This window comes from Carassius auratus, unplaced genomic scaffold (assembly GCF_003368295.1).
Source record: "Carassius auratus strain Wakin unplaced genomic scaffold, ASM336829v1 scaf_tig00038763, whole genome shotgun sequence".
Taxonomy (NCBI): domain Eukaryota; kingdom Metazoa; phylum Chordata; class Actinopteri; order Cypriniformes; family Cyprinidae; genus Carassius; species Carassius auratus.
In genome coordinates this window covers 1850-16459 of record NW_020526463.1, presented here as the reverse complement: position 1 = coordinate 16459, position 14610 = coordinate 1850, and the positions used below count along the sequence as shown (strand labels likewise).

Below are 14610 nucleotides of genomic sequence, written 5' to 3'. Positions count from 1 at the left end.
TCACTGCCAAGTACTAACTGCACAGATACGCTAATATGCATACAATTGTGCCATCATCTTGAGTGAAATATGAATATCTTGTCGCTGGTACTCACTGCAAATCCCAGAGGCAAAAGAACTGTAATCTTGCAAGCAGAAGTCATTCCCATCTGAATAATAGATGAGAAATTATTGGCATAAGAGGTGGCATGTGCCCACAGTCTTTTCAGCTGAGACGTTCAGCAATGGTCATCAGAGCATCATAAATGACAGAACAACTTCCCATGCAACGTAAAACACCTTTTAAGTCTATCTTTTCCAAAGAAAATACAAATTATGATTTAAAAAATATTTTAGATTTAATTAAATATTTTAATTAAAATATTGACCAAACAGTTAATTTAGGTTAATTAAAGTTTACTTATTATTATTATATTTCTTTTTGAAATACTGATCATTTACAAAAGATAAATAAACATTGCTTTACATATGCAAAATAACCCTTATTATTATTATTGTTATTGCTGTTATTATTTATACGTATGATGCATTCTGAAATTTGTGTTTGCTTGCACTCCGCAAGTTTGAATCTTGGTTATCTAATTTCAAATGTACTAATTTCTTATTCCTGCGGAGGGAGGATGAGACGCTGACTTGAACAGCTGCTTCATGACCCAAAAAACTGTCAGTCTTTCCCTGGAATAAATTGTGGAATGTTCCATTTTTTCAGGCAGGGACGCGTAAGGTTCCGTATGCAACGAATAAGAAGGTAAACTTCTGAAATTTCTGTGAGTAAGACTGAACATACTTTTAAAAATATATTAAGTGATCAATCAAAGTATATATTAAATATAATTTGAACAACTGAATGCGTCAACAGGAATAATGTCTACATTTCCCCCCGGCTCCGGAAGCCCTCTTTCAGGCAGACCCATAGTAGAATCAATTCACACAGTGGGGAGCTTGAAACCGTCCACTCGTGCTTCTCAGCTTAGTTTGGAAAAATAAGTCTCGAACACAGTTTGATTTCAAAGTTGTACGATGTGGTTTGCGAGAGAAGTTGCGACGTTCTTGCAGCAATTCAGTCATTCGCTATTTCAAACGACCTCCACATTAACACCGTTGAGAGATGATGTCGTGCCTGATGAAACGAGTTAGCGTTTATTAGACTGAGTTGAAGCTGTTATTGAAACACGTATCGCACGTTGGCAGCGAGATAACCATCTTTCTATGCGCTTATGCAGCTGAGTTCAGTTATCATTGACATTACGTGACATCGGTCATCCTCTGTATTATTTACACTGAAGTATTCAAGTCCATGTTTAGAATGTTAATAAAATACTTAATTAAATATACATAAAATATGCTCTTATCTGGTATTATGGTTAAGATGGTAAAATATGTCTTGGACCACTTACATAAAACCTCAGCCACGGCAACTAGTTTTTTAACCAAAGTCAGGGGCCAAGGACATACAGACAAATCCGGTAACGTTAACGTGTCGTATAAAATCAAGTTGCATTTTAAGACTAGGTTTATATCCCATGTGTTATCTCTGTTACTTAGATTTGGTGTGCAAATTAGTCACAGGACTTTAACGGAGAAACTTTTTAAAGGAATATATGTGTAAATATTTGTTATATGTGTGTGTGTGTGTATATATATACAAAAAGTGGGAAATAATTACAGTATTTTGCATGGCCGCGGGAAGTGGGGGTGCTGGGGGTGCTGCAGCACCCCCTAGTGACGAGAGGGAGATAAAAAAAAAATGTAGGCCTATTAAAATATTTTGCACAATTTATAAATTCCTTATGAATATTTTAGAAAATGATTTTGACACACGCAGTCTATTACGTATATTTTGGATTTTAATTTCATATTTTGAGGCCTAATCAACACAGGTTCGGAAGTTACGTTGTCAACGTCAGGCAGGCAGGTTTGGTCGCCGAGTAACGAGGTTTCCCGCTCGTTCCATGCAGAATACATTCATCTTTATATAATACAGCGCACCTCGACATTTGTACACCTGTAACCAGGGCACCCCGCCTGCATGTAGCTCAGGTAAGAGCATTGTGCTGCCGCGCTTGTAACATTTATTTTTTTGGCAACAAGTGTGGGATCAGCTTTGACTAGCCAAGCAATTGTAAGTAGGATACTTTAGTATTTTTGGAAGGTGGTGGGGATGGAGAGTATTATTTCGTTCGTGTGTTCTTTGCGTAATGGTTGTGGAGAACTGTTAAATAACGTTTAAATAGTCGGAGATTATTTCCTTTTGGTTTGTGTAAAAAGGTTGGAGATGGAGACAGAAAGCTTTATACTGTGCGTGTGTTTTTTGCGTAATGGATGTGGAGAACTGTTCAATAAACAAATTGCTTAAATAGTCAGAGATTATTTCCTTGTGGTGTGCGTAAAAAGATTTTGGAGTTAATAGAGTTGCGTGTGACATAAACGTGCAGTGACTCAAGCCAGCTGCCCAATTGCATTGTTTTAGCGTTATTGTGAAGTTTAATTAATATTATATTTTGTTGTAATATTATTTGTTGTATCTAAATAAGTTGCATGTATGTATAGGCTATCTGAAATTGTAATGAAAGTAATTATTTCGTTTTCTTTCGATTATTAAACAATTATTTCTGATTCTGCTTCTGCTTCAGATTAATAACGCATTGCGCATATCTGAGAACTGATGTCTGTGTGTTTCAGACCCTGTGCACTGAAGTAGTAAATCTCAATGTATTTATTTTAAAAATGTATTTTAAATAGGCCTATAGGCTCATAGGTTTTTTGTCAAAAAAAAAAAAAAAAAAAAATTCACAGCACCCCCTGTTCAAAATTAGTTCCCGCGGCCCTGGTATTTTGACGATGTAGGCTCAGATACAGATAGATCGAGCAGTTGTTGCCATGGTTTCCTTTACGCAGGCGACGCGTTTCTTTGCGAACAGATAGATTGTAAATGTTTGTGATTACTGAAACGTTGTAACGCGCGTGTGTGTGTGTAATACATGTTAAGGATTTCACATCTCTAAAGTCTACAGAAATATAACACTGTACACTTATGATTGACATCTGTCAAGGTTATTTGGATGTTGTCAACAACTCAAGATGACAAACATCAAGCCAGCAACGACAATGCACATTATTTAAGCCATAAAAAGTAGTTTAGAACTTAAATATGACAATTGATATATGAGCAGAACTCATGTTTTATTTATTTATTTAAATTAGGCGGTGACGTTATAGCAATTTTAGCATGTTTCCCCCCACATGAGGAGAAAAGCAGCAGCGGCAAACAGTCATTTTATGATTCCTGTCAGCCCCAGAAAGAAAGGATCCTAGCGCCTCCTATGTGTGAATGTGAAGATTAACACATTCATGAACACTCAATAGAAGTAGGCCTACCTTTAGCACAGGTAAACCGATTCAGTTGATCCACCTTTATTTCCAACGCGGAAGTTAGCTATTTCCTGTAGGCTAAAAGTTTCTTCCGATTTAGCCGATAGACAAGAGTGCACTAAACGATAAAACTATTGGCAATAAACCAGTGTGTTTACAATTATAATAGTAGATAAAAAAAATAATATGATAACAAATACTAGTTTGCAACATCAAGCAGCATAAAGGACTGTTTTTGTACAACTAAAATAACTTGAAGCAGAATTCACTGAAACCTGCCATGTTCGAGTTACAAATGGCCGCCTTTACAATTAAAGTCAATGGGCCTACAGAACTTGATTTTGACAATGATTTTGTTCACTTATATTGCTAATATCAGGGTGTAATGATAACTTGTGGTTTTTGCATATTTACATGACTCTCTTGGATGCGGCAACTGACAATACTGTATATCCATGTACAATATATTTGCACTGTGTTGCCCGTAACATCCTTACAGCCAGTTCATACTGTTGCATTCATAAAACGTTGCATCTTCCACGTGCAAGTAAGCCTTCTTTGCTTTGACCAGTTAATATTAAGGATTGTGATGCTGTCTCAAGTCCCTTACACTCTATAGAGGATGTGTGGCTGTGTGTCAGACCGTATCATGAATTCAGGGGCTGAGGTTTGTTGAACATGTCTGTGTACTGGAGAGTGCGTCATACTTTGCTGTGTGAGTCATCAGATATATTGTTAGGTTTGGGGAAGAGACGGCCCCTGCTCTCCATCCAATCAGAGTTCAGGATGAGCCAAAACAAGGCCTTGGGTTAGTACTCACACTCATATGTGTCTCTCAGCATGTGTTTGTGTGTGACAGATCCACTGCCCGCTGATCACACATCTCACATCCTGCCACTCGGTGAGGATCTGCCAGCCAGCCGCCCAAGGACTGGAATCTGTTTGCCCAGTATGCCAGTGTTGACATGATACCTCATGATTTGATACGGATAAAGTCAGGAACCTGCAGAAATAAAGTGGAGCCCCTGTGTTTGTGGATTAAACAGTTATCACTAGGTAAGCAAACCATTGAGTCTCACCGTGGAAATGTAACGAGCCTCTCTCTGTAAACTATAACATGTGGAGACAGTGAGTAGGAATCACAAACCTTGTTCTAACACAGCAGCAACAAACCTATCCATAACAATACAAACGTTTAACACATTATGATCTACAAAAGTTTCCATGTGTGCTGGTTTTCCTGAGACCCATCCAGCAAAAATGCATTGAAACCTGAGGACGAGGCAAAGCAAGGCTCTGGCAGTTTCTGTAAACAAGCCTTTGATGCATGATGGATGACTAATATTGTGACATCACTACAATAATTGTCTTTATTACGTAAAAAAAAAATAGCACAAAGTATTATTTTTCTAAACTAATCTCTGAAAGATTTAATCAAACTAAAGGTCTTGAATGATTAAACTCGCATGAATTAACACTGTTTATCGTTGTAACCAATTGATATTGAACACCTGCATTAAAATCATGCAAATTTACTGTACATCTCTTCACTACTATGGGCCAGTTTCAATACCCACACTTGCTCTCTTGGCCACTACAAAGTGGACACAAGTCTGTCCCAGGTCTGAATAATGCCAACGCTCAGTGGCTTTAAATTTCACTAGATATCTAGGCTAAGCATATCCCATCATTCTTTATGTTTAGCAATTGAAAGATTTTGAGGAAAACTTTTCATTATATAATTTTCATTGAGTAATCAAAAGTTTTACAAAGATTTGGGGTCTTCAAATACAAGTGATACGTCATGTAAGTAGAGAAGTAGTCAAATGCAAAGACAGGTGTTGGTATTGAGACGTGTAGGTGCTCCCATTGCATTTGCAAGTAGAAGTCCGCCACCTAGTGGTGAAAAGTAATTATGGTAACACTTTTTATTAAGCCTGTTGCCTATTGGCTATGCAAAGATATTTCTAATGCATTATTGGTATCTGATTTATTTTAAATTATATGTAATATAATATTTACCTGTTTATTGTAATAGTATTATAACATGAAATTATAATTATTTAGAAGAAAGTTCAACTGATTAGAAGTTGTATTATAAGACATTACAGATGAATTGCTTTTTTATGCATTATATAGCCTAACTTCAAAGAAAATGTTACTTCAAACACTTCTGACAGCAGAGATCCCAAAATTGTCAGAAACGAAACCCAGACTTTCTTTAGATTTCAGTGTTTTATCAGGTGTGCACATTAAACAGTGCATTTACAGGCATGAAAATTATTATAGAACGAGCTAACAAAATTACATATTTAGCACTTCAACAAAATTACTGTGTGCGTCTCTGTCACAGGATATTCATTTAGTCCTTATAAAGTGATCGGAGGTTCATTAGTCCAGTGATTATCAACGTGTCTCACTTTAAATCACACACACTTTGTAGAGAAGGAAGACCTATCAACAACAACAACAACAAAAAAAAACTTTCAAATGAACCTAAATTACATACATATGACCTTGTTGGCATCACATGCATTAAGACGTTTGAAGGAAATGCAACTGTGCTGTTTTCAAAATGGCACAAGTTCACAGGTCAAACTGCTACATTACATCTCCTCCTCCTCCTCATCCTCCTCTGGCAGGATTCCAGGACAGGGTTCCATGGTTACAGCAACACCCATTCCACTGCGCCCAACAGGCATATCTGTTACATACGTCCATACATTACTGCCTGGACAGTAGCACTCCACACTAGACAAGAAACCCCCTTGATTGAATCCACCTGAAATGGAATAATATTTATATTTATGCATTTAGCAGAAACTTTTATTCAAACCAACTTCCATTGCCTTCAAGGTATCAGTTCATGCATCCAGCTCACCTAACGCATAAATCTTGCATTGGTAGACCGTGACTCCATGTGCACTGCGGCAGTGGTTCATAGAGGCCATGGGTTCCCACACGTCTCGAGTGACGTTATATCTCTCCATCGTTTTGAGCTGGGTTTGACCATCATAGCCACCAACTGCATAGAGGTAGTTATCCATACACACCACTCCTACAAACAGAACAACACCAGACAGCTAAGTGCATATCAACTAGTGATTATTTCATTAATACAAACAATCTGGAGTATTTTCTTTTCTCTTAGTACATTCCGGTATGGAGCTCCCTGCCATACAATTAAAGTGAACGGTGACTGAGAATGTCAACAATTCCAAAGCAGTATTTTCATTGTGTTTCAAACACACAGAGCTACCATATAGCTTCAGAAAACTTGGAATACACACTAGTGGTCAAACAAAGTCTCTTATGCTCGCCAAGGAAACATTTATTTAATCAAAAAATGCAGTAATGTGAAACATTACATATAAGCATTTCTGTTTTTGATATATTTAAAAATGTAATTTATTTATTTTAGGGGAAAGCTAAAATTTCTGCATCATTACTCCAGTCTTCAGTGTCAACTCATGCTTATATGCTGATTTGGTGCTAAAGAAACATTTCTGATTATTATCAATGCTGTAAAACCTTTTTGCTGTTTAATATTTTTGTGAAAAATGTCATTCAAATGTTTGTGCAAAGTAAGATTTAAAGAAAAAATAAAATAGATTTTTTTTTAGGCTGCATTAAATTTATGTGATCTGACAGCAAATACATTTATAATGTCACAAAATATTTAGATTTCAAATAAATGCTGGTCAAATATTTAGCACTAAAATCCATTTTCAATATTCGTAATAATTCAATCCATTTGAGTCCCAATAATAACTGACCACTAAAATAAGTAGAACATTCCAAAAATCTTATTTATTTTAAACTTTTGACTGGTAGTCAATGTATGCACTACTTTTAAGATGCTTATTTTTGAGCTGGACAGCTCCTGGTCCCATCTATGTTCATTGTGTGGAATAATCAGTGCGAACATTCTTTAAAACTTAACCTGTTTTATTAAATGGAAGAAGAAGGAACTGTTTTGGAATAATATAAGGGTTTATAAATGACGGCAGAAATTTAATTCCTGCATCAAATGCACAATGCACAGCCGCTGAACCCTGAACATCGTTATGTTGACTGCACAGCTAATTCTTCAACTCTTCTGATATGAATCATTGACTGACTATGCCACTGTTTTATCAATTACAGCTTATTGTGTTAGCTGCAGGGTCAAGCAGCTCTGGGAAGCAGGCTTTCCTGGAAGTGCTGTCATCATCATGGACATTTTTACAAATAGTTTCCAGCAACTTTTTTATTGATTAACTCAAGAATAAAAAAGACTTGCATTTTTGTTTCCTTAGAAAGTTTTATGTTATTTAAATTATATTTGATTCAGATTTATTTCACTTATTTATCTAGCGGTTACTTATTTACAGTGACTTACAAATGAGAAATATAAAAAGTGATTCATCTTTTGAAGGTATTAGCAGAAGAAGTGCTGACAATACAAAGTTTCAATCATTGTCTGGAACAGTACAGTATTAAGTTTCAACTTTAATGGTGTTTTATGTTGTTGCAGGTTGTAACAACATGCTGTAAAATGCCAGTTGATTAGATATGAGGTGGCCTTTTGTTCTTTTATTTTCATATTGTTCCCTTTAGTCACTTTTATTTAATCGCACTATTCACGCGGTACATCATATGCAGTTAACATGTCAAGTAAAAGAAAACCGTTCCAACTCATTAGTTTGATAAATGGAGCAGTTTATTTACCGAGACCACTTCGAACTGTGTTCATAGGTGCCACGTGCTGCCAGGTGTTCGTGTCTGGTTGATAGCGCTCAACCGTGTTCCATCGGTTGTCCCCGTCGAATCCTCCAACCACATACAGACTTCCCCCGCACGCGATGACACCGGCCCCCAGCCGCGCCACTGACATCGGGGCCACAAATGTCCAGCGGTTTGTCTCTGAGTCATACCTGAGAAGACAATAAGCAGGAAATCCTTACAAACCAGTTAAGATATTGTCGTCAAGGAATATGATTTCCTAGAAATACCAACGAGGAAGTCAAAACAAAAAAGATTTCAATCATTCTTAATGTCTCAGGCTCATATCTTCAAGAATTTGTTTTCCTAACAATGATATCTAGTGCCAAATACCATTCATAACTGCAAGCAATTCCCATGAGTGGATATATGACCCAACAAAATGTCACAAAAAAAAAACAGCCTTCAGCTAGAAGAGGTTGCATTTAACCGGCCAACAATACAATATCTCCATTTAAAAGCTTGAGTTTCTCTCTTCTGAGTCTTGAATTTCACTCATCTTTGAAATCGTAGATGATCTATCGACATTCATTGTTTGGAATTTGCGTTTTACTCGAGTTTCTAAATAGAATACACGTTCTGTCTCTCCCTGCATTCCTGGACAGATTAACGGTCGGTTTGAGCTGCTCACTCAGTCATAAATAATCCTCAATAGGATTCACATGGCTCTGTTATAAATCTGAACTTGTGCGCGTCTACTAAAAGGTTTTCAAAAACTCCACAAATCCACAGCTAAAATAAGAAATAAAAGAGAGTTAATGTGGTTTATGCCACTAACATTAGAATTTTAATACATGAAAACAATTTTTTTTTTGTAATTTGCTGCAGTCATTTAGACATCCCCCCCCCAAGACTAATTAAAGATAATTAGCTCATTTCTCATCATTAGCAAGACTATTAATGTAATAAGGTCACAGTAGTTTGCTTCTTTATGTAAATGCTATGTTCCATAACCATTTCATGGTAAATATAGCAACACAATACAATAGATTCCCTCCTTTCAATTGTGATATGTCATGCAGTATATGAATATGACATTCACATGTCACTTACGTTTTGAGTTACTGATGAAAGTTCAAGAAAGGTCTTCTTCCCTGATCTGTCACTGTGCTTACTGTCTAATAAGTATAAAATATTCATATCATATTCATACCACTTATTGTGGAGAAATGTGTTTCTTCTGAAATGCCTAACCTGACTCTGTGCCGCGGAATGTACGTTATGAAACAGATTTGCCTGGAGCTTGTTAGTTTGCTCGGAAAAGAACCGAGCAAAATGATCTCTACACCCTGATGGAAGGCGCTTTTTTTTCAAATGAAAACACTTCCTGTAACCGATGAGGGATGTATCACAAGCGTAGCGTGTAACACAACCCTTCTGCTAATATTTCATTTTTTATCTCGTACAAAACGGACAGGTGTGCGACGCAGTCTTCAGTGTAATACAAAATCCTTCAACCAAGTTTTAATCTTTCACTCTGCACTGTGCTAATGCTTTGATTCTGTAGCATACGAATAATAGAAAGGAAATAGAATATAAAGGGGAAAAACCCTACATCGTAAAAGAGACAACACAAAACCTTTTCGAGTTCTCTTCCTGTCTCAGCCTCACCTCTCAACGCTGTTGTGATGTGTAGAGGCATGTGAACCCCCTACGGCATAAATGCTGCCGTCAATGACCCCGACACCCACTCGGTTTCTGGGCGTGTTGAGCGGAGCCAGCTGGGTCCACTGGTTAGTCATGGGGTTATAGCAGGACAAAGATCCAGACTCCATGTTGTTCTGCAGAGAGAGATTTCGTCCCCCGACCGTATAAAGGAGCCCGAACAACACGCACGCCCCGAGCCCGCTACAAGGAGATCCCATGTCAGCTAATTTTATCCAGACATTCTTCCGTGGGTCGAAGGCTTCCAGAGAGTCCAGAGAGTGTTGCTTGTACCCTCCTGCTATGTAGATGAGCTGCGTCCCACGATGAGGAGCAGGCGGCAGGGGTTTTCGAAGAGCCATCTCCTGGAAGATCTTGGACAAGAAGTCCTTGCAAGAGTTGGCCTTGCTGAGGATGGGACAGGACTGCAGTTGTCTTTTGAGGAATGTGGGTGGCAGGGCGTAGATGTGGACCGCGTTGAGTAGGGCATGGAAGTACTGCGCTCGGCTTTCCGCATCCCAGCGAACCCAGTCGATGCAGGCCTTATAGACCTCGGACTCACAGAGCACCTTTAGACTGTCCTGACTAATCAGCTCCAGCAGCTGGCAGTGGGACAAACTGAAGAACTCTTCCTCTTTGGTTACCTGTGACAAGGAAAAATATATATACATGCATATATGGACATATGAGTTCAAGTCGGTCATGCAGATTCACCTTTTGACCAACAGAAATAAATTTTGGTTTGAAAGTGGCTTCTGTGTGAACATGCTTTATGCTTTAATGCTACATAATTGGTGATAGCTAATCATTAAGAGCTCTTGTTTTGGCATAACTGACACCAAGTTATGGGTTCCCTTTCTTCATTTTTAGCTACCAAAGCCTTTTTTAATGGCAAATACAGGATGGTAAAAAAAAAAAAATGTTTTCAGTCTTGCAGGACGGAAGACAAGCAATGAACTTACTTCTACAAAGTACTTACTTTAACAATGGACCCTTTTAACATTTCAGGGTTTCTCAGAAGCACAGGTCATCATAGTGGTGAAATGTGTATGTGTGTATATATATATATATATATATATATATATATATATATATACACACACACACAGTACAAGAAACATTACTATTTTTAATGTTTTTGAAAGAAGTTTCTTCTGCTCATCAAGCCTGCATTTATTTGATCAAAAATACAGAAAACAAAAAAAAAATCAGCTTTGCATCACAGAAATAAATGATAATTTAAAGTATAATAAATTTAAAAACAATTATTTTAAATTGTAATAATATATCTAAATATTTCATTTTTTTTCAGTATTTTTGATATACATATATTGGTACATATATATCGGTATATATTATTATTATTATTATTATTATTATTTTTTTGATGAAAACTTGGAGGCTTGTGACTATCCCATTGACTGCCAAGCAAATTACAATCAAGCTCCAGAAAAGAATGAAAGACATTGTATGAATAGTCCAAAATGGCGCTACAGTGATGCAGATATAGAGGAGACAAATCTTTGAATATTATATAAGTATTTTTTTTTCTTCGCATACAAAAAGTATTTCCAGTCGATTCATAACGTTACAGTTGAACCACTGATAGCAGATGGACTATTGACATTGACAATGTCTTTCATACTTTTCTGGACCTTGAGTGTAATTTAATTGGCAGTCTATGGGACAGTCACAAGCCTCCCTGTTTTCATCCAAAATATCTTAAATTGGGTTCTGAAGACGAACAAAGCTTTTACAGGTTTGAAGCGACATGGGGGGTGATTAATGACAAAATTTTCATTTTGGGGTGGAGCATCCCTTTAATAACTGAAGAAATGCAGTCTGTTAAAAGGGTCCGTAGCTTGGAGTCGTGTGGACCACATTTTACTTTGGTCATTTTTGACCATTATAGTATAAATCACCATCCATTTTCTTTGTCTGGGAAAAGAGGAGCTTGCACATTCTACCTAACATCACTTATTTTCTTTGTATGAATGAAGAAAACAAAATAATGCGGGTTGTAGTAACATGATTTCACAATTTGGGTGAACAATTTCTGTAATGCCTGATTCATGTGACAGCTGGATCCTTTATACGAATCAATATCCATCTGCGAGACAGACCTGAGTTCCATCGACAAAGCAATTAGCTCCACAGCAGCATTCTCTATAGCCTTCATTCATTCAAAGACTAACTGTTTACAGGTCAATGGCTGTGTAGTACAGTTACTTAAGAGAGCACAGCAGGTGGCAACTATCGATCACTGCTAACTGACACTTCAGTGAACGGAGTCAAAGGGGCACGCACCTCATTGAAGTGAGTGTTGATATACTCTCGTGTGCGAAGGTGCAGATCAGTGCAGCCGATCTCCTCTGCAAATCTCGAGATGCCGATGACATTTGATGGCTCCAGGTTTTTCGTGAGGAAATCGCAGCACGCTTTGGCCACCTCTTCCATCTGATAGCGCATCGCAGTCAAGAGGACGTGAAGAACACACTTCTCGCCCACTGTTATACGGGAAGTGTAGGCAAAGTCAATGAGGCGGCTGATGACCTGAGGGCACACGTCTCGCAGGGTGACCTCCGAGGCATTGCATTCCTTGAAGTTACTGGTGAACATGGCTTTGAAGTAAGGACTGCAGGCAGCCAGCACCAGTTTATGCACCTGGGGAATGTAGACACTTGTTCATGGCTGGGGTAAAAAAACAAACAAACCTGAAACTAAATCATGAGAGCTGTATGTGCCGTGTTCTTATAATTACAATTAAATGCCTTAACGTGTACTAACATAATTCTGCACTTGTAATGAGGACAATTTATCTTTGTGCACTGTAATTTTGCAGTGCCAGGGACATATCATAAAAAAAATAACTATAACACGCTGAACCTGTTTCTTGATATTCAAGCAGTGAATGCTATGTAGTTTACTATACTAAATACTAAAGAAAAGGGATGTGCTGATATTAAATCTAAACTAATTTTTTCGTATGGTTAAGGGCAATACCTGATTAACGGATGATAATAAAATTCTATACTATTTTGTCTAATGAACTAAAATCACTAAAAACTATAAACCTACACGAATTTAGGCATTTTTTGAGGCATAAATTACCAGGCCCTATTATAGCAATAATTTAATGCTTTTTTGTGTAATATTTAATTTTATAAAAAATCTTTGCTTTGTACTTTGAATAGAAAATATACACTATCATAAAGCAGTTATGCTCAGTAAGTTAAATAGTTTTATTCAGCAAGGATGCATTAAATTAGAAGTTAAATATATTTACATTATTGCAAAATGTTTTTATTTCAAATAAATGCTGTTCTTTTGAACCCTGGAAAAAAAAAGATTGTTGATAACAAATGAGCATATTATAATAAGATTGGAGTAAAGACTGCTGGAAATTCAGCTTTTGCCATCACAGGAATAAATTACATTAACAAAATATTAAAATAGTCATTTTAAAATCTAATAACATTATAAAACATGCTTTTACTGTACTAGCCTTAAACCTAAGAACTCTAGTGCATATGAATCTGTTTTACATTTTTAATAACTTTTCAGTATACTTATTCACAAATGTAAGTTATTTAATATGCTCACACTGGACTTAATGTGTCACAATCCACCTCTCTGTAAATCTAGAAATCTTTACATAATAAATGTTGCAAAACATTTCAAGCTGTAAGTAATGTATAATCGATTATGAGACAGTGCCTTCTCACAGGTCAAGGCCACACAGTCTTATGAATAACTGAGATACTGAGTAGACGAGCACTTTATAGTACATGGAAAAAGTCTGTGATATTGACACAAACCCGGTCAACCAAAATAGCCCCCCGAAAAAACCTAAGTACCTAAAAACACTGTCTACTAGCATTGTTCTCCATTATGCAGTTATTAACTGTGAGATACTTAAAAAAATGACCTGTGCAAAAATAGGTCTCATGGCACTAAGTAGAATAAAAACAGCTTCCTATGGCATTTATACTTTAAATTGTAATAAATTGTCAAACATGCTATTCAAGCATTCTTGCACACTTGCAACCAAATTCCTTAGCTCTTACCTTAAAATCCACTATCTTGTCTTTGTATGTGACATGAAGAACCAGATCGCAGAGCAACTCATGATGGCGGAGCTCGTCCATGATCTGCATGGCTCTAAAGGATGACTTTCAACGGTGTAATCCAAGTAACCATGACCCCTCATGGAGGCACCACGATGGCAGAGAAATCCTCATCTTTGATGGCCTCTTCTTTCTTGGACATATCATTCTCCGAGACCTAGAGTGTCACTGATACAAGAGGAAATGGATGGGCAACTGCAGTGGAACAATGTCTAAATCCATCCACGTGTCATGAAGAAATAAAGGCACCAACTGATGATCGCTTAGGGATAGAGAGCCATGTTCTTCTGCCTGGTTAGAAGTCCATCATACCAAGTTTCTGTATCAAGCCAAGTTGGCATTGTTGAAATATTACACGCTGTTTCCCTTTCAATCAGACAAGTGCTGTTATTTGTCTTGTATAGATGAGGTTAAAAGTCATTTTTATACTCTAGAGGATGTACAAGCAAAGTTATTTTAAAGAATCTTTTAAGCACATGCTTTAAAAATGCAATATTCTGTCTTCCAAAAAGGTTATTGTCCTCTGAGATGGTTCGTGCTCTTTTCACCCTGTGAAAAAACAGAGATACAACATTGAGAAATGTTTGTTTGTCCCTCCAGTGCTTTCATTGTTTATCCAATGCATAATTGAATATAGCCAAGATGATCGAGGAAGATATCTTAAGATATAAAACTAAACAAACACCACATTGAATAAGCGATA

General features: G+C 37.0%; 1 long non-coding RNA gene and 1 pseudogene across 1 annotated transcript; one reads left to right on the top strand and one right to left on the bottom strand.

The window, feature by feature from the left end:
- Positions 1 to 1991: 1991 nt before the first annotated feature.
- Positions 1992 to 5087, top strand: LOC113083544 (uncharacterized). The gene is made up of 2 exons (XR_003283300.1): positions 1992 to 2040; positions 4232 to 5087. It is a non-coding gene; the product is annotated as an uncharacterized LOC113083544 (long non-coding RNA).
- A 505-nt stretch (positions 5088 to 5592) lies between these two features.
- On the bottom strand, positions 5593 to 14054 carry LOC113083543 (kelch-like ECH-associated protein 1; annotated as a pseudogene).
- Between the last annotated feature and the right edge of the window lie 556 nt (positions 14055 to 14610).